Source organism: Grus americana, chromosome 1 (assembly GCF_028858705.1).
Source record: "Grus americana isolate bGruAme1 chromosome 1, bGruAme1.mat, whole genome shotgun sequence".
NCBI lineage: Eukaryota > Metazoa > Chordata > Aves > Gruiformes > Gruidae > Grus > Grus americana.
Window position 1 is genome coordinate 82,229,515 of NC_072852.1, and position 25,453 is coordinate 82,254,967.

Sequence of the window (25,453 nt, forward strand, 5' to 3'; positions counted from 1 at the left end):
AACAGCAATATTAAAATGGCTGCTGAAACTTTACCCTTAGATTCCCTTAGATTTCCGATATGTTGATAGCCCCAAGGATCTGGATGGGTTTTTTCCCAGATCTTCTGGGTTCTTGTACTGTTTCTTCAGACTAGGCTTCATTGCTCATATTTAAAACAAACAAACAAACACCACCACCACCTCCATATCTGTGCTTATTATTTCCAAAGATGTTGAAACATTTTTTGTGGCTAATAGTAATTCCACGTTCAGGATAACAGCTAATGTCAAAAGAAGCAATAATATTTTTCAAGAGCTGGTTACAAATGTTCTATCCAGCCTTTTAAGACTTGAGATGAGTACTAAACTGATTTTGGGTGTTCAACCAAGTGTGGGCACCATACAGAGTTACTGCCAGTGATGTTTATTTTAACAGAAATAAAGTTCTTCAGTGTTTCATCTATTAAAAGACACTAGCATCATAGAGTGGTTCTTAAACTAATCAGCTGTTGTGGGATTTTTTTTTTTCTGGTACAACTAAGATATACCACAGATAAACTGCAACTAGGCCAGTTACTTGACTACGAATTAAAGTAATTTCTAAAGAAATTGCATGCAATTCATTTTCTTGTGTAAATGAGCAGATCAAACACTTCACTCTTGCATTTAGATGAAACTATGCCCCTGCTAGGATAGGATTCTTTCACTAATGGCTGGCGAATAACTTGAGATATGTTGTTAGGTATTTAAGTTATTACTCCGTTTAAGTGCTTCCTTGGTTTTGTGCTCCCAAGGCTTTGTTGACATTCTCTTGAGTTCTATAACTTTTTAATGATGTAAAGGTGTGTAAATCAAGGTCGAAGAAAAATGAGTTTCTTGGGGTTTGGCTTTTTTTCAAGGAGACAGTAGGTACTGTTAAACCTGCAAAAGAGGTACACTTCATTTTGAATCCATAGGCAATTTGAAACAGAATTTTTCATACCTAAACCATACTCCTGAATTTAGCATACGAAGGGGACAAGAACAACAAGTCCTCACTGGGTGATGTTTGCTCTTTGGCCTGTGTTGAAATGATACACTGGGTAAGGCTACGCCAACAGGTTACAGTAAGGTATCATTGCATCTGGTACAGACCTGCACTTGCAACAGAAAGATTACTGACTGACCTCACAGGAATTAAGCTGCTCAACCATCTCTAATTTCTGTGAAGCAATTGTGAAGTTCCTTAGCCCATCATCCATAAAAGATGAGGGGTTTTGTACTGAGGCTAATCTGTCCCAAAGATACTCAGTTATGTGTTTCAAACATTCAACTCTTTCATCCTCATCTTCTGCCCCTTGGTCCTTAAGCAGTTTTGCATCAAATCATTTAATGGTAGTTTGATGTAGAATTTAACTTTCCTACTTTTACATCTTCCTTATAGTGCTTTAGATAGAAGTTCAGGTGTATGCAATCTCTAGCAAGGACGGTTTCAAACTCATGCCTCATCCTTGCGATATGCACTGAAGCCCAAGCCTTGCAACAGCTCTTTCTCCAGCTCAATCACTGCAATTAATGACGGAATTAAGAGGGTTACTCAAGAAAGAACAATGAACGCTAATCTCTCTCATTTTTCCCTGAAGCCAGAGTACCCTGGAGATTTTACATTTTTTACTCCTTTTAAGCATTTGTGATGTACTACTTTAGCTAGTTGCTAGGCATTGTTTCAGCCAAGCCTCTAGACTTCCCCTAGCCCTTGACACATTTGCCAGCTGCATTACTACCTTCATTTCATCGGTTCAAAGGGTAGCCTTCTCAGGTTGGCACTGTTTTAATGATTCTTTCTTTTTTCTTAATCTCCTTAACCAAATTATCCTCTCAACTTCTTTTCCAGAGATTTCTGGGAAGCTGTCATGAATTGTCTCTGACAGGCTACCTGTTTAATGTCCTAATTGGCACTTAGTTGGGAACTGTTCTTCAACCCTGCCTGCTTTTTCGAAACTCCACAAAGGAATTTCCATAGGTTCTTAGATTTGAATGTACTTTTGTCTTCCATACAATGTCTCTTGAAAGAGTTTCTGCAAGAACTGATGCTTATCAGACTCTCTATTCAATGTCCTGAAAGATAATGCTAGTGATAGTTCTCTCTGAGTCTGTGCTTCCCAGAAACTTTCCTTAATGGTTACTTTTCAGACTGCAAGATCACAGTCTTTGAACAAAGCCACCCCCAACTGCCTGTTCTGTTAATTCACATCTTTGTCTGCTTGTTCCCCATTTTGGTGCCAAGTAGGTAGTTCAGGTATGGCTTTTTCAGTTTAGACAGAGGCCTGGCCAGTCTGTCAAGGCAGATGTTTGTGTTAAAGAACATGACTGAGGTGTAGGCAACCAAAACCCTGTTTACTCAGAATTATCCCAGCAACGATCACTCACTCTCTACAAATAGTTGGGACTTCCTTGGGTAAGAACCACTTTCTGTGGTTTCTTTCCTTGCAAGCTCCCTTCTGCTACATTTCCAATAAATGAATCCAAAACTTCTTTGCTAGAATCATAGAATCATTTAGGTCCTAAAAGACCCTTAAGATCATCAAGTCCAACAATAAAAGAAGTTGTAGGTTGTTTTTCCTTGTAAAGGGAAAAATAAAATTGAAGCCAGAGCTTCCACTCTCCTGTTGAGTACTCCAATCCATTGAGATAGCACCTAGTCATTTGTGAAGGCAGCAGCCTTCCTTCCATCTATACAAATGATGAAGTCAATGCACTCTACATCCCACCCCTTTACGTGGGATGAATTCCCTAAATGGCTCTATCTGACACCACATATATAACCCTACTCCAACTCTGTAGGTGTAGTGTGGAGAGCAGTTGACATAGATCTTGTGTCTTGGGCAATTTGGACTTTCATGGTCCACAATGGTCTTAGAGCCCTATACCCTTGTGTCACATTAAGGGTAGTGGAACATGTACTGTAAAGACACTAGCCAGAATGAGGTGAAAATGGGAAGGCTTTGGACACTCCACCTAGTCTTAGTTTTAACTACTAGTGCCCAGGCGTGCAAGCACACATGTGCAGGGAGCTCTCATGTGGAAATGGCAGGCACTTGCAGCCTTTAAGCTTCTCGAGAAAGGAGCTAGAGGCTGGAGAAGTGCAACTGTGGGTGTAGTACCTAATCCCCTTGTGTGTGGAGTTCTGCTGACAGTTCTGATACTGGTTCAGTCATCAGTGGGCATCTTACCCAACCTCTGGGGCGGGCTTTTTTTCAGCACTAAGAAATTGGAGATAGTAATTAGATAAACACAGACTTGTAAAATTAATTAATGCTTGTACATACTATATGTGTAATAAGACGATATAAAAGCGTCGCATCTTGCTGATTCTTATGTTGGGTTGAAAAGATCTTTCTAAGGGTGTATCTTCCATAGCCAAACTGAGAAAATTAATACTCTTGACCGAGTAGGTATGCTGCACATCTCGTTTTTTTCCTAATGATTGTAAGACAAATTGTGTAACTAACTTAATATGCCGAATTTATAACTCTGTTTCTGTGTACAACATTCTTCCTGATCATTTCAACCACAGAGGTAAATTCTGTTTTAAGCTGAAGAGAGAAGGAGATGTAATAACCTTGGAGGACACCCGAGGGACCACTTGCCCTGCCCCTTCGTCGTGGATTTAGAAGGCTGTCGGCTCCCCCGCCTTCCCCGGCCGTCTCCTTTCAGCTCCCGGACGCGTGTGGGGGCTGCAGCCCAGCCCTCTCCTTCCCGCAAAGCCCCGGCTGCCCGCTCACCCCTACCGCTGCCGCTCTCCCGTGGCAGGCGGAGGCGGGGGGAGGACGGGGGCAGGGAAGGGGCTCGGGGAGGCGCTGAGGAGCCGCCGCAGCTCGCCTCCTGCGCGCCGCCCCGGCCCCAGCGCCCCGGGGAGCCCGGAGGCGGCCGCGCCGGTAGAGGAGCCCCGCCACCCCGGTAAGGAGAGGAGCGCTGCGGGGGAGAGCCTTTTCTCGCTTGCTCTTCTGACTTCCTCCGAGGGCTGCTGCTGCTGCGGCGGCGTGCCCGGGTACCCTGCGGCACGGCTAACGGGGGGAGCGGCGGAGGCAGGCTGCGCAGGGAGGGGGCAGCGAAACGTGGCTTTGCCTCACTGCTGCTGGGCGATGCCGGCAACGGCGGGGACCGGGGGAGAAGGGACGGCCTGAGGCGGGGAGGGACGACGCGGGGCCGAGTCCTGTCGGGGATGGCCCCTCTCCCCCGCCCCCGGTGGGCTTGGCGTGCCTAGCGGCTCCCGCTGCAGAGCCACGCCGCTCGCCGTTTAGCCTGAGCTCGGCCGCCCGGAAAGCAGGGCCGGGCAAGGTGAAGGAGAGGGACCGCGCACGGGCGGCCTGAGCTGGTTCGCATCCCCGGGCAGACAGCCTCCTCCCCGGGTACGCGCAGCCGCTCGGTGCGAGAGGCGGCGGAGGGGAAGGCGCTGCTCCTCCCTCCCCCGGCCGCATATATAGTACCAGAGCCAGAGGGGGAGGTTTGTAATTTTTTTCTTTCTTTTTTTCTTTCTTTCTCTTTTCCTCCTCCTTTAATTTGCCGGGAGTTGCTTGTGTGCTAGGGAAGGTGGGGGCAGCGGTTTGGAGACAGGAATTGGTCGGAAAACCGGTAACTGAAGGTAACAACCCACTGGGGGATATTGGAAGGGAAGCGCAAAAAAAACCCCAACCGAACACCCCCCCCCCAAAAAAAAAAAAAAAAAACAAAAAAAACCAACAACAACAGAAAATGGGGGTGTGGAGAGAGGAGGACGAGGCGACGCCGTGGAGGGATGATGCCCAGGAGGCGAGGAAGGCGGCAGGGGGAGCCGGCCGGGGGCGGCGGGGCCGGGCCGGCTGCAGCACCCGCGGCTGCCGCGATGGCGGGAGACTCCGCCGGGGCTGGGTCGGGTCGTGCCGGGCAGGTACCGCAGGCCGGGAGCAAGCCCCGACCCGGGGCAGCGGGGAGCCGTGCGGGGCCGGGTGGGACCGGACCGGACCCCCGGCACCGGGCGGTGCCCCCGGGGGGAGCGGCGGCCCCAGCCCAGCCGGCGCTTCGGCTTCTCCTTGGGACAGTTCAATCCGGAGTGCCACCCTGTGAATGAGGAGAGGATGTGGTGAGCGGCTTCTGCTCAGTTTCACAGCTGGGTTTCCTCCGGATAGGAGTAATCTTCAGTGCGATGCTGTAAAAAAATGTAAGACGATGCAATATAATTTTAGGGGAGGTTTGCCTTTTTGTTTTCCCTCCTATTGGGCCCATACATTTTTTAAAAAAGAAGTGTAGTATTAGACAGCAATAGAGATTTAATCTTATGAGGAGGGCTCCTTATTCTGAGCCTTGGTGCTGTTTTCCATCTCTCGATTGGGAAACTACTGGATACCCCTGCTGCCTGCCCGCCCACCCACATGGCACCACAAAGATTTAACCCAAATTTTGTTGCAGGATCCTGTGTGGATATCCTCGGTTTTCTAGAAACTTGAGACACGTGACCTTGTCGTGTCTTATACAGTCCTTTACTGTAATGTTCTTACTCGGAACAATTTGCTTTTACGTGTTTGCCTCGGAGCCTTTTAAGGGCATAACTAGAGAGACAAATAAGTAGTGACAGACCATTATCTTGCAATGGGAAGCAGTAAAACTAAATGGGAGTTGCTTCACCCAGAAATATTGCACTATAAATTCAGTCAAAAGACCAGTTTTACATCTTCATTTAGACTGAGATTTTGCTATCTATGAAGGTCGTTACTAGGCTAGAAAAATGTACTCCAAAATCCATATCTGTTCTAATCTTGGTTCACTTGAATTTGTATTAATATAAGAGTAAAATGGCACTATTGATCCCAAAGGTGTAACAAAATGCATGGCCTTTCAGAAGCTTTTAATACCAAAGCTCACATTGCTTTGGCATATTACTTTAGAGTGTAACTTTCTGCATGTGCTGGCATTCTGGCAACCTTCATCTCCACTTGATAAGAAGCTGATGGCAGTTCAGAGATCTGCTACTGGAGTTTGTTTTCATTTGCACCTACTGTATCAAAAGCATCATCATCTCCTGCTTACTTGTAATGTTCTTGAATAGGAAAGTTCTGTTCATTACTCTATAATGTACTCATCTTCTCTTTAAAGTAACTGCATAGTTTAAAAATTACACTGATAGCTGCTTTAGAGAAGTTGTAAAATCCCTGTTACAATGCAGTGCTTTAATTTCCAAATCTATTGTGTTCTCTCCCTCTGACAAACTATAGTTTTGTAGAAACAAGTTTTTAAAACACTTCCTTTGTGTTTTGGGATGTTTGTCTAAGTTAAAGTCACCATAAACTTCAATACATAGATGATGAGAATAGAAAATTTGGGGGGGGAAGGAGATGCACTCATTCAAAGATATCTGAATTAAACATGAAGCAATAGCAGATTTAGGCCAGCCTTTTACTATATTTAGAGGATGTTTGAGGATGCATCTGATACTGTAACAAAGCTGCAAATTCTTCAGTTCTGCCAATTTGGGTTTCAATTCTAATCCCTATTAAGGCTTGTTTACATTAGTGGTGGGGAGATGTAGTTTTAAAATATCTTGAAGACCATGTAAGCAAAGCCTGAGTAAATAAAACCCAAAGCATGTCAGCTGAGAAAAAAAAAAAAAAAGAAGAATCTAGAGATAGACTGCCAGAAAAGTAGTAGGGAATGGCCTGTTAACAGAGACACAAAGTTAGCGGCTGTGTTGTGGAGGCAGCTTTGAGTGATAAACTTCCTGTGCTTTCCCGGAACTCAGTTTAGATCTGACAGACCTGGATCTCGGGGGGGGGGGGGGGGGGGGGGGGGGGGGGGGCGGATGGGCGGGTTGGGGAGGTGTGGGGGTGCTGGCAGGGAGATCATGAGTAATGACAGGGGAGAAGGACTGTGGCAGGGAATGTGGGTAACATGACCAGAGGCACAGAGACTGCCATTTGGTCTGCATCGTACAGTAGAGGAACATGAATGAGTGGCCAATGCTTCAGAAATCTCTTGGATACTGATGATTTTCAGTGGCAGAGTGTAGATCCTTGCTCTGTTGGGGTAGTCTGCAGCATTAGACTGCCATTGGGGAAAAAAAAATCCAATTTTTCTTCCTTACATTCCATGTAGGAAGCTCCTAATTCCGATCAATTTGTCTTTTTTTTTTTTTTTCCCCCAATGACGAGTAATTTTGATCTATACAAGGGACAGATCATGTAAAAAAGGGCATAGAAAGGAGAAAAAAGCCCATTTTTTGAAATGGGAAAGGGAGGAGAGACCTGCCTCCCTTTTTTTTGGGGGGTGGGGGTGTGTGATACCACAGATCTGAGTAGTTCATAGAAGGTGAAGGGCAGTAGAGAGTAACTCAGTGGGTTTGGGGAAACTCTACCACTGAGTGCTTGGCTCAGCTGGGGACTATTGCTTATCTTACTATATTTTTTGGTTTGGTGTGTTTGTCGGAAAATGTTGGGGATAATTGCTGCAGTGTATAACGTTAGCATTATTCTGTAGCTGCATTATTGTGCCATTATTACTATTAAAAATCATTGCATTCTTATTCCCTAAGGGTCCTGGGTTCACAAAGAAGGCTTAAGAAATGAAATTTTAAATATTGCACTTCTGTTCAGTGAGATTAACATTATCTAAGTTATTAGCGGTAGGTCATGGCAAGAGTTAGGCATCTCTAGACATATGTAGGAATAAGTGTCACCTGAAGCACGTTCACTTCCCTGACTCAACAAGCTGTTACACAAAGGTGGTCCTTGTCCAGGAGCTGTTCACCTGTATTGACATGAAGCTGTGCTGGAGCTAACCAAAATTTGCCTCTCTGCAAGGCAAAGGCTGCAGTTCAGCAATCATTTAAATTTGCCACAAATGTGGGCTGCTGCCAAAGGGTCAGCCTGCCTGCCTCACCTCTGGCGATGCATTCCTGATCTCTCGCTTGTAGCTGGTACTATCGCTTGTGGCCAAATGCAAATCTGCTCTTGTTGCTGTTGGCCTGGTTTTCAGCTGGATGAGTTCCTGGTTCTGACTCAATGCGTGACTAAAATGCACCAAGGAGTCAGCAGAGACGTGCACTTGAGGGAAGAGCGGGCTGATCCTCATTGCACTTGGTAGGAATCCCATTTGGACCAAATTAAAATGATGATGGACCTGTAACCTAATGAGCTCACTCGGTGCGCGTTAACACTTTTGCATGGCTTCCAGATTGGGTTTGGCTCATGTAGACATACACTTCAAGGGCCTGATGAGCTGAGTGAATGAGAGGAAACTTGAAGGACAAAAAGTTGTTTTAAATACGTGTATTCTTGAAGGAGGTGGGGCGTTACTCAGGCATGCTAAAAAATTGCCTCTCTTTGCTCGGGATGTTGAGCTCTGAATTTAGGTTTGGGGTCAGTTCTGCCACTGACCTGATTTATACCCTCACCACCACTCCTGTTGCTTCTAAGTCTGCCTATCCTATATTTAAATTGCAGACTACTTCAGCTACAGTCTCTCTTTTTTCTGCTCTGTGTTTGCCCATGGCCCATGCTGACAAAGCCCGTGTTTGTCATGCGAGTTCTTTGTTGCTCTGACAATAACAATTTCTCAGTACTGGATGGTCGTAGCCACAGGGAGCAGTCATGGGGGAGCATTTCCCTAGTTTGCTCTCTCTTGTGAGGTCTTCTGGACTTCTGTGAATCAGTCCCCATGGACTGCTGGATAGTACCACCATGGGTCACCATGCACTTGTAGCATCTCAGCCCTCTTTATACGCAGCTGTGTCTGGCATGAGTTCATTTTCATTATTTTTATCACTGCAAATAATATACTACAGCTGATGCTTTGTCTTTTATTATATTTTGTCCATTCAATTTCTGAATGGTAAGCCTCATGGCTTTTTTAACAACATCTGAGGTAGATGTTTTGTCTGGGGTTTTTTGTCTTTTTTTTTTTTAATTCTCATCTAAATAGTGCTTTCAGGCTTCCTTTAGAAAATGTAGTTGTCTTTGGGTGATATACAGTGTTAAAATTACAGCTAATTAGCTCTTTACACAGTGAAATAGTCAATAGTACGATCTTGTGTGTAGGCATATTATTAATGTTATATTGGTAATTACTGGAAACCGGAAATCCCCTCTCCCTCAGCTCTCTGGCTACATTCGTTTTTGTTAAAGCATAAGGCATATTGAAGGTTTGGCAAAAATACCTGTAATTCGACTATAATTGTGTTCAGTTGTAAGCTTATATTAGCTGTGTTTTGCAAGAGTTGCTTGTACATGTGTTTCGTGTGTACCTATGCTTTGGTAGTTTCAAGTGACTGGAAGTTGCATAGGGCTCTGTTCTTCTACCCATGCTCACAGAAGAAGATACCTTGTGCCACAAAAATACACCATTGTCTTTAACTCCAATGTTTTCTCCTTGCTGAAAGTAATTGTGGAGCAGCTGTGCCCTTAAGAGATGCATATTATAGGATCTCCTCATACTTCATTTCATTTTTAACCCATTATGCCAGTATCCATCACCTATATCTGTTTTGAGAAGCAGTAAGTGGTCCTGTGAGGTTAACAGAACAAATACAAAACTTAGTGACCACTTAATGGGTGCAAGAATGGCAGGACTGGTCACAAACCTGGATGCTTATAATTAAATTTCTAAAGCTGTCTTTCAGTCTTGTCTTATCCAAGCCCAGATCCTTTGTGCCCAAAGGTGAGAGGCAATTTTTCTATGGGGTGTTCTCTGGAAACAAATGGTTGTGATTCCAGGTTCAAATGGCTTGTGTCCACCTTTATAGCAAACTCAGTTTTCACAACTGTTTCTGCAATGCCTTATAAAATTGGCGCCAGCTGGATTGACAACTCCTTTTTTTTATTTACCTTCCTGAAAGCAACCATAAAACCCGTTGATTGAAGGAAAGAAAGATTCCCTGATTTTGTGTAAAGAATGTGGATTTATTTTGCTGTAGATGGTTCGGGGGGGTCTTTTCTTATTTAGGGGATGCTGAATATAATTACACTGTAGTGTCACAACTGTCTCTAGAATATTCCTTCAGAAACTACCTTGTTACTGTGAGCAAAATTATAAAAATGTAAATTGATTGCAGTTTTGTAAACAACGCTCTAGACGAACAATAAGGAAAAGATTCTTACAAAGCTATACACTTAACACTCTTTAAAGAAATGGAAAACAAGAATAAGTGTTATGTTGACATTGAGTCAATCAGACCTATGTCTGAGGAAAATCTGAAAAGCAGAGATGCTACATAGAAAAGGTGCTGTAGTACAGGAGAGTAGTTCCAACAATACACCTTAGCAGATCTTGAAAGAGAAATTCTTAATTTATTCACAAAATGTGTAGGTATTAACAGAGCACAGCAGTGTTCTAAAAGGCTCTTTGAGATGAGTGTACTGTGGAGTTAACAATGGGCTATACAAATGGGTTTGATAGTAGCCAAAGGTGGTACCATTTAATGATTGATTGGTGGTATATGAAGTTGCCTGAGTCATCTTTATAGGTGTACTGTGATATTGCAAAAGAGAGTTACAACTGACTTTAACTAGTGGTGTGCTACAGCTGATGCAGGGTGCAGAAAACGACAGCCTGAAGCTAGCACCGTTTTCTCATTAGTAGTGGGTCTTTGCTCCCTAAGCACAAATAACACTAACTTGGAGAAGGTTGTAACTGCAGCAATCAGCACTGTTTTGGCCAAACACACAACACTCATTTGGAAATATGCTTTTCTGTTACTGCTCTCGTTGACATATGAAATAATTTTTTTGCCTGCTCTGTCTGTTTTGAGCTATAATGTGAATAATTATGGTTCTCTGAGCTTTGCTCCCCATTGCAGTATCACTCTATGACTAATGACACAGGGTTATTCACCATTTGTGAAAGTTTGCTTGGTTATGCAGGGTTGAAGCATCTGAGGTGCCTCCTTTCTGAGATGCCTCCTTCATCACCAAGGCCTTCAGAAACAAGAGCCAGGGCTATCAGCAGAGGAAGGCAGGTGTTTGTGCCTGGATTCAGCACGGGAGTGTTCAGTGATGCTCACTCGTAGATACCCTCCTCTGGTGTGGTCAGAAGTAACACCTTCAGCAGCAACTCCCAGAAGCAAAGCAGTCAAGATCTGTGGTGAATAACTGCTGTAACCAGGAGCTCTGCCTGCTCTGTTCCTGTTTGGGACCAGCAAACGCAGAGGTGGTTTTGTGGCTGCTCTCAGATGACCGTCCGTCTAGTTAGCCTGTATTGCGCTTGGCTGGGCTTCTGCAGCGAGGCAGAAGCACTTTGGAGGTGGGGTGAAGAACGTGAGTGAGCGAGCTTCGCCGGTCCTATCCTGGCTTTGTGGCAGCCAGCGAGGTCGGCTGCTGCTGGTTTTCTCGAGTGAGGCAAGGAAAGAAGAGGAGGGGAACTGCTTCTCTTGCCAGTATCCTGCGGAGCCGCTAGGACAGCAGAGCCAGGGACTGCCGCAAATCTTTTCAAAACCATCTGCTTTTACCACCTGTCATTGCTTATTCACAAACACGCAGTCTTATTGGGCATTAGTATTAAAAATCTTTCTCTTTAAGTATCAAAATAAGTAAGTTTCTTCTGAAATTCCCCCATTATATGCCCATAGCTCATCTAGGAGATGACAGAAGTGCTCCATTGTGAGGGGGAGGGGGAGAGAGAGAGGGAAAAAGGACTTGGCTGCCCAAAATAAAACACTTTCTGATGTTGTACATGCTCACAGTGTTGTCAATGGGACTTATTTTTGTTATCAGCTGGTCTGAAATGGATGGCATGATTCTGCTTAAACTTAATTTTAAGGACAATTTTGAGGGTGAAATTTTGTTGCAGAAGGAGCCCTTAGCAAAACTTCTATTGCATGCACTGACATCAGCTTATTCATTGCTTCTAGCTTTAAGTCAAGGGGAATGTCACAGTCCAGGACTGCTTCTAGATTTCCTTTGGCTATTGAATTGAATGTCATTGCGGTAAAGCACCAAACTCCTTTGTTGGATGAAAAATTTTTGAAGAGACTGAGACTGTTGGTCCCCAGGCCATTAATAAGACCCAAACTCTCATGTATTCACATTTCTAAATTGAATGTGACAGAGTTATACCCTTAGTTAACCCTCACTTCATATAACTGCAACCTCACCGCTGTATATCTGATCCTGCAGACTGCAAAGAAACCATTTGCTTGCTTTTCTGACAACAGATCTGTTTATGCAAACCTGGAGCTCTGATAGTCATGTAGTCTAATGTTGCATGCAGTAAATTCCACCTTATTCCTGTGACTGCAACTGGAATTTCTCAGCCTAGCTCTTTATGTGCCCTATGATCCGTTCTCCAGTAATGTACGTTATTGCTTTGATGTGGTTCTGCTTGTACTTCCCTATGGAGCCCTTCAGTTTGCCATCTGCGGGAGGAAGTGAAATCCCAGATCGAGATGTTACAGACACTGAATGACACTGTCTTCTACTGGTGACCTCCTTCAAGCCCTCATTGCTGCTATCTTTATTAGATACTCCAGAGCAAACTGACTAAGCTAATACACTCCTAGTATGGAACAAAATGTCAGTGATCCCCTCCACACTTTTTTTTGTGCCTTTCTTTGCATCTGAAATAAACTTGATGACACTCTGCAGAGAGGAGAGGGCAAGGAGCCCAGAGGTTCCAGGGTGTTTATGCCATGCCTTTATGTATGTATCTAAACAACCATCAAATCTTGCACCTCTATGCAGTAGTCAAACCTGTCAACTCAGTGGAAAACCTTCAAGGTTCTGCAGATAACCAGTAACTTTTGCCATAACACTGTCTAGCTGTAGCTTTAATTTTTCTTCATTCTTATGTTTATGTTCAGTGACTGCTGCCTTGTCCTGTGTATCCTCAAAGCAGCCTGTGGGTTTCTATTATACTTGAATCAAGGTTTCAGGGCATCCTAAACAATATATTGATTTGATGGGAAATGTTGGATCTTGATGCATCTCTCAGTTAATATTTTTTCTTTCACCTCCCCTATTTCCTAATCACTGTGTTTTCTCCCAGGCATTTTGTTTTGTTCCTTTGCATCATTCTGCTGTCACTAAGCTGAGAGAGGAGATAAGGAATCTGTGTCCGTAAAGACTGATTTCATGCCTAAGATGTGTCACTTCACCGTCATTTTGGCCTATCGCTGACCCTTCATTGCTACGTAGCATCGGGCAAACTGCTAGCTCTGTATTAATCCCTGCGGCTCAGAAAAGAATTTAACCCATCTCCACCATGTTCTGAAGCTGTCTTGATTTATGCTAAAATGAGTGCTTTACAGGCACCTGGCTCAAATCCCGTGCACTGCTGTTTGCTACAGGATCCAAGTCAGTTGATATGTGAAGAAGGGATGTTCAGTTCCTGGTACTGGAATGCTCCTTGCATGGGGCGTCAAATGTTTTGGTCCCACATTTTCTTCTGTTAAATATTTGTTATTGGACTATATACAACCGAGATACAGGCAACTGTTTATCTGCAGAGGGTAACATTGAATTGTCTACCAGTGGAAAGCCTATCGCTTTGGCTAGCTGTGGTGGGTTGACCCTGGCTGGGGGCCAGGTGCCCACTAGAGCCACTCTCTCACTCCCCTCCTTCACTAGACAGGGGAGAAAAGGCATAACGAAACGCCTGTGGGTCAAGATAAGGACAGGGAGAGATAGCTCACTAATTACCGTCACGAGCAAAACAGACTGAACTTAGAGAGAAAATTCATCTAATTTATGACCAAGCAAAACGGAGTAGAGGAATGAGAAATGAAATCAACTCTTAAAACACCTCCCCCCACCCCTCCCATCTTCCCGGGCTCAACTTCACTCCCAGCTTCAACCTCCACCCCCCCAGAGGCACAGGGGGACGGGGAATGGGGGTTACGGTCAGTTCATCACACGGTGTTTCTGCCGCTTCTTTGTCCTCAGGGGGAGGGCTCCTCTCATCGTACCCCTGCTCCAGCATGGAGTCCCTCTCACGGGAGACAGTCCTTCACAAACTTCTCCAACGTCAGTCTCTCCCACGGGGTGCAGACCTTCAGGAGCAGACTGCTCCGGCGTGGGGTCCCCACGGGGTCACAAGTCCTGCCAGCAAACCTGCCCTGGCGCGGGCTCCTCTCTCCACGGGTCCACAGGTCCTGCCAGGAGCTTGCTCCAGCGTGGGCTTCCCACGGGCCACAGCCTCCTTCAGGTGCCTCCACCTGCTCCGGCGTGGGGTCCTCCATGGGCTGCAGGTGGAATCTCTACACCCCCTCATCCTCCCTCCATGGGCTGCAGGGGGACAGCCTGCTTCACCATGGTCTTCACCACGGGCTGCAGGGGGGATCTCTGCTCCGGCGCCTGGAGCACCTCCTCCCCCTCCTTCTGCACTGACCTGGGTGTCTGCAGAGTTTCTTGCATCTTCTCACTCCTCTCTCTGGCTGCAAAAGCTCTCACTAACTGGTTTGTCCCTTCTTAACTATGTTATCACAGAGGCGCTGATTGGCTTGGCCTTGGCCAGGGGCGGGTCCATCTTGGAGCCGGCTGGCATTAGCTCTGTCAGACACAGGGGGAGCTTCTAGCAGCTTCTCACAGAAGCCACCCCTGCAGCCCCCCCTGCTACCACAACCTTGCCACGCAAACCCAATACACTAGCTCAAGGTTTTTCAAGAACTGATTAGGCATTGCTTACTGCTGATGAACTTGCCCACAAAGAATTCCCAGCAAGCAAGTCAGGGGTCAGATGGAACTATATGCTTCTCAGATGATGTGGTAACATCCCATATTTAAAGATGAGGTCTCTGGACTCTACCAACAGAGTAGTACTGTTGAACCAACCACCTATGCAAAACTAGACAGCAAGTCAATCACAGCATACAGATGCATTAGCTGCTCATAGTACACCACTTGGAGGGGAGGGGCATCTTCTAAGGTTCTTCTCGGAAACCTCTTGCCTGTTAATGTTACATTTACAGCAGCTTTGGTTTTCAGGTAATAAATGGTTGTGTTTCAATAGCCACCTTTCTGCTGGTGAATCATAAACAGGCTGAAGTTGCATTAATACTGAACATGTTTCTGTTGTCTTTTCTGAAAGGCTGGATTTCCCCCGGACCAGGATGGTGACGTATGTAGGAGAACAGGTTGCTTTGTGACTGCTTCTGCTTTGCTCTTGAAGTTAAATATGATTTTAAACTTCCAGGCTTAAAGGTTATAGGCTGGCACACCTAACTATCAGTGTTTCACCTTGAAAATTGGATAGTCATGTTGAAAAATGAAAAATAATACGCAATGCCAGAGTTTCCATCGCTGACTGTAGATTGCATCCTTGAAAATGGGAAGGTTCTTGCCTTCTGAAACAACATAATTTGCATTTATCAAAACCCAAGTACTCTGCTTGTCACTAACATTTAATTTCCATGGCAACCTGCGTAACTCTTGTTCTGGGAGATGAAGTAAGGTGATTCGGAGCCCTTCATAGGAACTTGTCTCTGATCTAAGGTTCATGTGTTCAAAATGTTAAAACAGTCACAATACTGTAAAAGTAAAGCTATGTTTCATTAAATGACAGGGTACCTTCAAAGAGAGTAGTTCTCTTATTTTCCGCATACGCCTACACCTAATGTGACTAATGTGATTGTGACTGTGAGCCCCTAAAGTGCTATAAAAAGTGGAATTATAGAAGTAGGTCTCCTAGCATTCCTAGATATATAGCAGGAAACTTGTATCTTGTCTTGTGGGGAACAAGAGTAAGCTAAATTTGTTATGTCTGATAGCTGGAAATAATCAAGACAATAGGGTTATTTTTCATGTGATGCATGCAAGTCCTTACATGTATTTTTACTCTAAACATATACTTTTTTCAGCGTGTTGTCTATATTTTCACTCTAGAGTAGCACTGACAGCATTTGGTGCTTTGCTCCATGTAGCTTTGTATAAATATCATCACCCCGTACTGCTGACTCATTTATAAAATAAAATGGACACCTCTTTGCACTCCTTTTTTCTCTTTGTCTGCCTTTGAAATTCTTATCTGCTATGTGCATCCTTGTGTCCTGTCGTGCAAAACATAATGCCCAAAATATCCTGTCTGGAATACTTTTAATCTAAAGTGCTCGTAATTGGCAGCAGCAACTTTCTTTAAATTAATTATAGAATTTTCATTAGGGTGTCCCATGAGTAGTTGGTTTTTTATTCTGTACAGCGTAGTGCAAAAATCTTACCAAACCAGAACTTTTCACTTGCACTAATAGCGGTATCGAATCTATTTGAAACTTGTTTTGAAGGTTGAGGAAAATTAAAGCCAGGAAAATACATTAAGGATAATTCTAATTCTGTGACAAAAAGGTCATACTTCATTGCCTTATCTTTTTAAAATGCCACGTTTTCCATATTTTATGGAAATTTACCTTCTTTTCTTTAAAAAGCAAATTCTGAAAGAATAGGACTGAAAAATTAAGATAAAATATGTCAACTTTCTGTTTTCTTTGTATTCCTATTCATAAGTTGTAAACCTACAACTGTAGAAGCCACTTTTTTGTGTTGAATATTTCTTCATTTAAATCATCTCTTTAATATATTGCAAATAAATATCTGGTATGGTGTTAGCAAGGGAGCATATGTTCTAATGTCTTAGGATAAACATCGAAATTACACTAATACATCTCCACCAGAACTGCATGATATGAGAACAAAATATGCTGGGCAACAGGTGAAGTGGTCTCTATCATCCTGAAAATGTTTTCTGCCAGAACATGTCGATTTTATTGGTATAGTAAGTCTCTTGCATCTGCACTTTGTGTTTACTCATACACTCATTGGAGATGTGCGTTTTCCTTGTAATAGTGTGGCATTAGTACTTGAAAGCAAAGGAAGCATGGCAAAGGACACAAGTTGTAATCCGTGGTACAAGGTATGTGGAAATTAGGTAAATGTGGTAGATTTCAAATCAGATACAGAGGTCTGCCAGTGCGCCATACGCTGAATGAAGAGGGGGCAAGATAGTGCTTTGCAGTTGTGTTTCCCACTTCACTTTTAACAATGAAAATGAGATTAACGCAGTATGAATGCATTGTATTAACACATATGACATGGGACTAGTGTTTAAAAACTGCCTATGGTGGAAATGTCTTGCCTTCTTTTGTTCTAACTTAGCACTGAGAGTTGGCAACAGCACCGTGGGGTTTGTCTGAAGACCCCTGGAAGCTGTGCTATGAGAGAACATTTGGGTCCTCTTGTTTCTCAACTCAGAAGCAAGTAGTGACAAGTCTGCAGCAGATCATAGGTCAGTGAAGGGGACTCTTGCTGGGTCTCCCTCCTTCCCCTGAAGGAACCACATCCTAGCAGAATCCAAATGGAATCTAGTAAGTTTAGTCCTGTTAAGCAAGTATAAGGTCATGTGTCAGAAAGGTGAGTTATTCTTTTTCTTCATTCCTCCAGTTATTTTGGAGATACTGTTAAGGTAGAGTCAAAAGTTTTCTTTTTGTGCTGTGGGTGTTTCTCAACTCTCTGCTCTTCTCCCTTAATCAGTATTTAGAGGTTTAGTGGTCAGAAGATTTGGGTTCTCTTCTTTCCAATATCACTGGCTCCTTGTGAGAAGTACTTTTTGCTAGATGGCTGCTCATTAAGGTCAGGGGGTAGAGTGCTTTCCTATTTTATAAGAGCGAGGTGAGGATAACTCCTGTGTTCTCAGAGCCCAAGCAGTGTGGAATCGAGTGTGCAGGAAAGAGATGACCAGTCTTGCAACATGGCCCACCGAGCAAGAGGCAGGATAAATTCCTATTCCAAATATGATTTTTTACAAAAGCAAAGATTGCCTTGGAGAACCTAATTAAGCAGTGCTGCACTGGAAACAAAGAATATTTTACTCTGCAGAACTACTTGGAAAAGCTGGTTATATTCAAATCCATCAGGTTGGATGGGATTTATGCTAGGATGCTGAAAAATATAGATGATGTAATTGCAATTGTTTTCTATGAAAAAAGATGGCAGGGAGGTCCCTGAAGATTAAGGAAAAGCTGTCATTATACCCATCTTTAACAAAAGTAAGAATGAGAATTCAGGGAATTATAGGCCTGAAAATATTATGTATTATGTCCTCAGGGAATTTGTTTCTCAATGTGAGAAGGATGAGAAGGTAATCAAGAACAGTTGACCCAGATGTACCAAGGGCAAGTCATACTTGACCAACCTGAGTGCCTTTTGCAATTAAATGACTATGTAGATGTGGGAACATCCGTACATAAAGCATTTCCTCACTTTGACTTCAGTGAGGTTTTGTTGTTATCTCTCACTGAGGAAGCTGTGGAGGTATGGTCTGGAGATACAGATTGTTAGATTGATTTAAAATTGTGTGGATATCTGGGTTCAAAGCATAATCTTCAATAGCTCAGTGTCTCATTAGAGACAAGTAACAAGTGGCCTGTGAGGGACTGGGCCAATACTGTTGCATCTCTGTTAATTACTTAGATGGTGAGACAGAGTGCACCCTGAGAAAAGTCATAGATCACATTAAATTGGCAGGAGAGAGAGTTTAATACACCAAATAGTAGAAATTCAGTTCAGCTGGATCTTGTGAAATCTGAGCTTTGGGCCAACAGAAGCCTCATGAAGTTCAGTGAGACTAATCATGAAGTTTTGTGCCTGTGTGCATTAACTCCATGCAACAATACAGGCTGGGAAACAACTGGCTGAACAGAACATCTGTGGGAAAGCGATGGGATATTGTGGTTGCTGCCAAGTTGAAAATGAGCCAGTGATGCGTTTTTATTGCAAATAAGGGAAACAGCATAACGGTCTACATTAAAAGTATGGCCAGCAGATCAGGAGAAGTTATCCTTCTCAGCACTGTTGAGTACTGTACTTCTCCAGTCAGTTTGAGGTTCCTCACATGAAAAGGACAACGTTTAAAAAATGGAGGGAGGATACAACAGAGGACTACTGAGGTGATTTGAGCCATGGGATCCATAAGCTATAAGGAGAGGTTGAGGGAGTTGGGCTGGTTTAATCTGACCAAAAAGAGAGGCTAAGGGGCAATCTCATAGAAGCCTGTAACTGCTTGAAGAGGAGTTAAAATAACTATGGAGCTGAACTCTTATTAGTGGCAGATTTTAAAAACAAGGGATAACTGTCAGTAGTTGCAGCTTGAGAAGTTCAGACTGGCCATTAGGAAAAAAGTTTCTCACCAGGGAGTAGCACAGGACTTTTAACCTGTCACCCAGAGAGGTGGTGGAATCTTTCCTTGGAGGTTTTCAAGATTCACCTGGGCCAAGTTGTGGATGACCTGATCTAGCATTGGCGACAGTCCCTCTTCAGGCAGAGAGTTGAACTGTTGATCTGCAGAGGTCTCTTCCAACCAGCTTTTCTGTGATTCTGACTTCAAAGAAGTTAGAGTCTGCCCAGGACAGCAACGCTGTGCAATGCGGAATTTGTAAGGTTGTGACATTTGTATGTCCACAATGGTGGATCTGGAATGGACAATGGAAGCCCCTCTTCTACAAAGACTTCCTCCCTACCATCAGCTTGAATTGTATCCATGTACAAGACGTCTTTATATGATTTTGTGTGGTTTTATATTGCTTAGCCATTTTAAAATTTTCTGCTCTTTTGACTTGCCTTTGGAAAAACCCAGAATGTTCACGTGACCATAGGAATCCAAGTAATTTGTATTTCACTTGACTTACTATATGTTGAGAATTACTTCTATTTTAGCCATTCCTTCTCTCTTCTTAGGTGTGCTAGAAGCTGTAGAAATGTTTGTAAATCTGTTGTTCAAACTAATTTGTCAAAAATAAGAAAGAGAAAGAGAGCAGAAAATCAGTTGTCAGGATCATAATAGATCTGGTTTCACAGATCAGTGTTGGCGATTGTTAGTTTGTTTTCAATTGAGTTGATTCTTTCTTTTAAATCTGACTGCAGTTGTGAGCGCTGCAACATTTAATTGAAGGAGCCAGCTTATGGAAAGGGGAAAAATAGTGAACTAAAAGCCAGGATAATTGGGAGTATGATTTTATCAGTCATCCAGGCTAGGAGTGGAGCCAGACAAAATGGGGTCAACCTTTGCACAAGAAAGAAAGAAACACCCAAAGTCCCGGTTCCCCAAACCTGCAGCCAAAGTCCCATTCCCAGAAGCCAGTGGGTGGGAATGTCACAGAGTGTGCCCTGGGCACCAGCCCTCCCTTGGGGCTGGCCGGGAAAAGGTATTGCTGTCATATGTTGGTCATCCTTTGTGGTTTATCTGACTCCCAGATTAACACCAACGCCAGCTGCATCAGGGGTAAGGCCATGCAAATGTGGCTATATCACTTCGGGGCTTATTCCAGTCCCAAACAAGTTTTATTTGCTTGACTTAATGCCTGAGCCAAGAAACCTTGCAAACCTGCGGTTGCTGGGAGTCAACCAGTTTAAGGGTATCAGATCTCATTTAGGTTGCTTGGGATTACACAGAGAACAGAGAAGGGAAAAAAAAAAAAAACCAAACCCAATTGAAACATTTTATATTCTGAATCCAGGAGGAGTCAGTTTGCGAAAGCCTGGATTTCAGCTCTTGACTTTACCTGATGTAAGCTGATTCAAGGAACAACATTCAAGTAACTAAAACAAACAGAACCTTCCTTAACGTGCAGTCATGGTCTTTCATTTCCTTGTTCAGTGTGTTTCTGTGAAATACTTTTCCTTACTACTCCTATGTGCTTAAAATAGGCATTGTTATTGATTTACTGCACCCTTTTTTGCTAGAGTGCTACACCATAAAAAATAATGATATGTAGAAATAATGCTCTGAGTAGATGTGGATTTCCTTCCTATGGCTGGTATTGCTATAGCAACACTTCCCTCCAACCCATGACTGTAATTACAAAAGTTGCCATTGATCTTATATACGGTAAATTATATCTGTATTTAGCAATGAACACTCTAATGTCAAATGAAATAAATACTTGCTTTTCCTATTCATCTCCCACCAAACCTGGATTATTATTTCAAGAAAATAATTTTATTTTTAGGCAATTTCCTGTATCAGTTTTTCAGGAAGCTGTTGACAGATGTAAACACAGTTTTTCACTCTCAGGATTTAATACATTTGTTGCAGCTTAGTTTAACCATCAGCATTCACTGTGGCAGTTTTACTGGAAAGATTCTTGGTGGGAATGTCTCTGCCTCTTCTGGATAAATTTTCACAAGAGGATAATTAGGACCTAGTCCAGATCTCTGAGGAGACAAATATGAAAAAAGGAAATTATTTACATGTGGAATATCTTGAAAACTTAAATCTCATGATTTGTGTAATAGGAGGATGTGTATGTTCATATTTGTTTTCAATGCAGAAGTAGAAGCAGCAACCAGGGAGTAAGTGTATACACAAGAGCTGTCTGAATAGAGAACATGGGAACCAAATCAGCACCGAGAGATTAGATTTGTTCTGCTGATCTTCACTGGGGCTTCCCGATGTTCTTATTTAGGCCTGGGCAGTGATGACTTTGCTGAGAAGTATCTGTTTTCTCGTGGCCTTCAGTATTGCAGTGGCAATACAAATAGTGCAGTGAAACAACCCTCTCTGAAGACTGCATTATTCGACTTTCCATTTCAGATAAACCATGCCACAGAGGCATGCTGGTTCCCATGTGTGCTAACTCATTGCAGTGCAACGCTCAGGCATCTCTTCGATGCCCAGGGCCAGTGCTAGCCCAAAAGCAGCTCTGCAGCTTTCCCCTGCAGTCTGAGCCAAGAGCTTTCTGCCAGCTGGGGAGTTTCCATATGATGAGGCATGGGAACGGAGTGGGTGAGGGGCAAAATGGAGATTTCCAGTTGGTTTGTATTGACACGTATGTCGTCAGCCTTTAGTGGGGACTAGTAAGTTCAACCAGCAAAATTCAGGACCTCCTGCAGCATGGTCCGGGGGCTGTAATAGCTTGGGGCTATATCTGGTCTGGTACTACATCCAGGCAAGTGTCTTTCAGCAAGTCAGAGCTGGGAGCAGCTCAGTCACTTGAGCAGACATCAGCCTGCACTTGGCTGGGTTTGCGAGTTCATCTGTGCTGCCTCTCCTACTGTTTGCTGTGACTCTGCACTCTTGTCCCTAATACACCTTTTACCTATCATCTTGAATATGCTTCCTGAATGTGAACTCTGCTTGACTAGAGACAGCGAATCTGAATCTGGTTGTTAGACTATGCGTATAAACCCCCAAGCCCCTAGAAATTAGAATATACAAACCTAATTCTGATTAAACCTCGTACATTATGCAAGAGCATTTATGAAATGAATTTAAAAAATACGGAGTGACAGCAGCTAAGGTAGGACTGCAATCGCATGCAATCACAATTTGACCTAGAAGCTGCATAAACCTGTTTGGGGCTGTGTAGTTCTCTTTGAATCACTTGGAGATGAGCTGCGGTTTCCTGAAACCTCTGAGGGGCCCAGCCAGTAACTCCCAGCAGGGTTTGGAGTAACAAATGATAGGCACATGCCTTAGAAATAAATTGTAGCATTACCTGGATTTCTTGCTCCTGTTTGTCTTGTAATAGGTGGCTTGTTGGTTTGGACTGTTTTAAATTCCACTTTGTACTTAGGCTTTGGACTGCATTTTATTTGAAAGATTCAAGGCTTTCAAGCTGGGACATGGATACAGTTTACTGAAGGACCTTTGTCTACATATTATAGGTAAGAAGAAGTGTTCCTGGGCCCCTTGTACCAAAGTGACACTGTTAATATGATCCCACCCCTCTCTCTTTTCGATGAGTTATTGAGAACAGACTCATCCAAACCTCAGGCTGTGACTTAGTTGCTCCTTTCCTGAAATTGCTCTGGGAAAAGAGCCCCAGTAATACCTCTCTCTCTCTCTGTGCTTGGCATCCTAGACCATAAGGAAGAAAAAGACTGTTGTTATGCTGTGAAAACATGTAGAGTAGAAGTAAAATCACTTGCGTCTCTGGAGAGAAGGAGACAGAGTGTGGCATAACGGCTAATGCTTTATCATCAGGGAGCATCACATTGCACAGATGTATTTTGGAACCTGAAAATGCTTAAAACAAAGCTGGTTGCTGTGTGGTTAGCGGCAGAACCGTGCGGACATCCGAGAGTCGTCAGAATCTTGGTGGGAACACCAGTGTCTCTAAATCTCGTAGTTAAGCTGGTTGCAAGCTATTTATCACAGGAGTCAGCGTGGACTTAATACGTATGTTCAGCGTACAGTCAGCTCCGCATTTGGAACACTGTTCATAATGGAAATATTATATAAACACCAGCATGGGATTACATAGTATAACGTGGCATTTGTAGGCAAAACTTTCTATGTGCAGAAACATACCTAAAAGTGAGTCCCAAAGGCAGTGAGCCACCCATCACACAGGTCTGTCAAGTGTCGTGCTTTATGGGTAAACCTCAGTGCATTGGTCTCTCTTCCCTAAAATTTTGTATTTCTGGATGGCTTCTCTGACTCCAGGCTACACCTGATGGCAAGAGTTGATGGAGCTGGAGAGGCATCGTTAGACTGGACTGTGCTGCTAGCCAGGTTTCGCCTCCCAGCAAAGCCTACCTGTGTGATGTTGGGCGTTGAACGCTCACTTTCTTCATGATCTGAAAACTTAATGCAGCTGCAGAGAACTTGATACCCAGGCTACAGAAATCTTTTTTGTGCAACAATGGAGGATGTTTTAGGGAAACAAATGAGTGTCAATGTTTGGTCTGATTTCCTACTAGAGATTACAATGTTTCTAACTTTAATATCATGACTATGGCAATGTTCTTTCTAAGTCCTTGGCTCATACTTCAAAAGATAGGGCTGTATATGTAGCTTTTGCTCTGCTCGACACATTTCTTGGTTATGAATTCTGACCTTGTCAAGTGGATTGTTTTCATAACTGCTAAGCAACAGCAAAAGCCTGAACCACAAAGCATTATTAGACCAGCAATCTGCATTTCCGTGGCTTCCTACCACAACATGGAGTCAGTCTGCACGCTGCAAGTGCAACGAGCTGCAGAAACACAATTTGGCAAAGTTTGAAGGCAAAACTGCCTTTGGTTTTCATTATTAGAGTCTATGGTCTAATTAAATCTCATAATTGTGAAGGCAGGCGGCTTGTTTTTGTGACCCAGAATAATTCAAAAGCTCAGTAAAGGGAGTGTACTGTCCTACCTGTTAGTTAAATGGATAGATTCAATGCCTCAAAACCCCATTGCATTTCCTCCAAATGCCAGATGCTGTGTGCTGCAAACTGGAAGGGGAATGCTGGATGCGATTTTATTAAGTAACTCGAGTAAATGGCTTTCGTTCAGGTATTAAACCTGTCAACTGTACTTAGGTTTTTTTTAAAAGCTCTTGAAAATGCTTCATTTTCTAGCTTAAAGAAGTGTATCAAGTGCCGTGTAAATCCAACTGGGCAGTAAACTATCACTTTTCTTTTTAAATTTGTCCACTGTAAATTTTGCTTTGTTTAATGAAGCCTATAAACCAAGCAGATGAGTTGGGAGCACATAACCTTGGAACTCTTCCTCCGTGCCTGACTCATAGACATTTTGATTTAGCTTTAAGCATGATTCTTCTTGGATTTTGTTATCCTCAAGTGGCACCAGTTTTGCCAGGCTCGGCTATTCAGGAAACATAAATCACGTCCTCAAAAACAATGAGAAAGTACTGAATAAAAAAAACAATAGGACAAATGAGCAAATCTGTTTGAATTGATGATCTTTAGTCTTCTCGCTGCAGTAATTGAGGCTATATAAGCAGAATTCACATGTAATCAGGGAGTCCAGGAACTGGCTATTCAACAAAATCACTACTGCAAGGATTGTTCTGGTATTGCTAAGGCCAAGAATACCATAATTCAAGCATAGTCTGTATGTAACAGATAGTTAGCTATGACTGAAACCAATCTGTGTTGGATGGTGTCGACTGGTTCTTAAATACTGTGCAACTTTCTCCATGCGTCAGCTGTCAATTCATTTTGCTTATAAGCAAGGCAAAGTTTGTGGTTTTTATTTAGTTGAGAAGAAGCAGCCACTGAAATCACATAACAATTCATTTATTGCAAAAATTGTTATGCTATGGGTAAAAAGCATGTCAGAAAATGTAGCTTATTTTATCTTCTGGGTTATTCCTTGGTGCAAAATACAATCACAACTGACCCAAGAAGGTCATGACAAGGGACAGCTGAACTCGGTGTGGTTTTCATTTTGATATTTGGTTTAAGGAAACTTAAGCACCTTGTTGCCTTTAAGCACAGTGTACTTTGCCTTGTTGGTGTTAGCTCAAAGCTAATACTATAAAAACCACTGAATTTTTGTTGGTATGCAGTCAAGTGCTCTTTTGCACCCTAGACTTTGGTTTCCTACATGTTAGATGTAGAAGGGAATGAGAAAAGCTAGTTGTTACCAACTGGTTCATACATGGGCAAGAATCTTAATTTATCACTCTTCATCCAACCCCTCGTTTTCCTCATTTTTCATTTTGAGCTTGTCCTTTGAACATTGCCAAAGATGGAAAGGGATATTTAACAAGTTTTACTCAGCCTCATGCGACAATAATGTATAAACTTCAGATTAAAGTA

General features: G+C 43.2%; 1 protein-coding gene across 2 annotated transcripts in view; it reads left to right on the forward strand.

Annotated features, from left to right (window-relative positions):
• The first annotated feature begins 3,804 nt into the window (after window positions 1-3,804).
• FAR2 (fatty acyl-CoA reductase 2) overlaps window positions 3,805-25,453 on the forward strand; it is a 149,065-nt gene continuing 127,416 nt past the window's right edge. Inside the window, exon 1 of one of the 2 annotated variants that reach the window (XM_054813409.1) lies at window positions 3,805-3,918. The gene's annotated coding sequence lies outside the window, so the exon portion shown is untranslated. Of the gene's footprint in view, window positions 3,919-4,481; window positions 4,604-25,453 lie in introns of those variants that run through there. The other variant, XM_054813410.1, reaches the window with a different exon arrangement.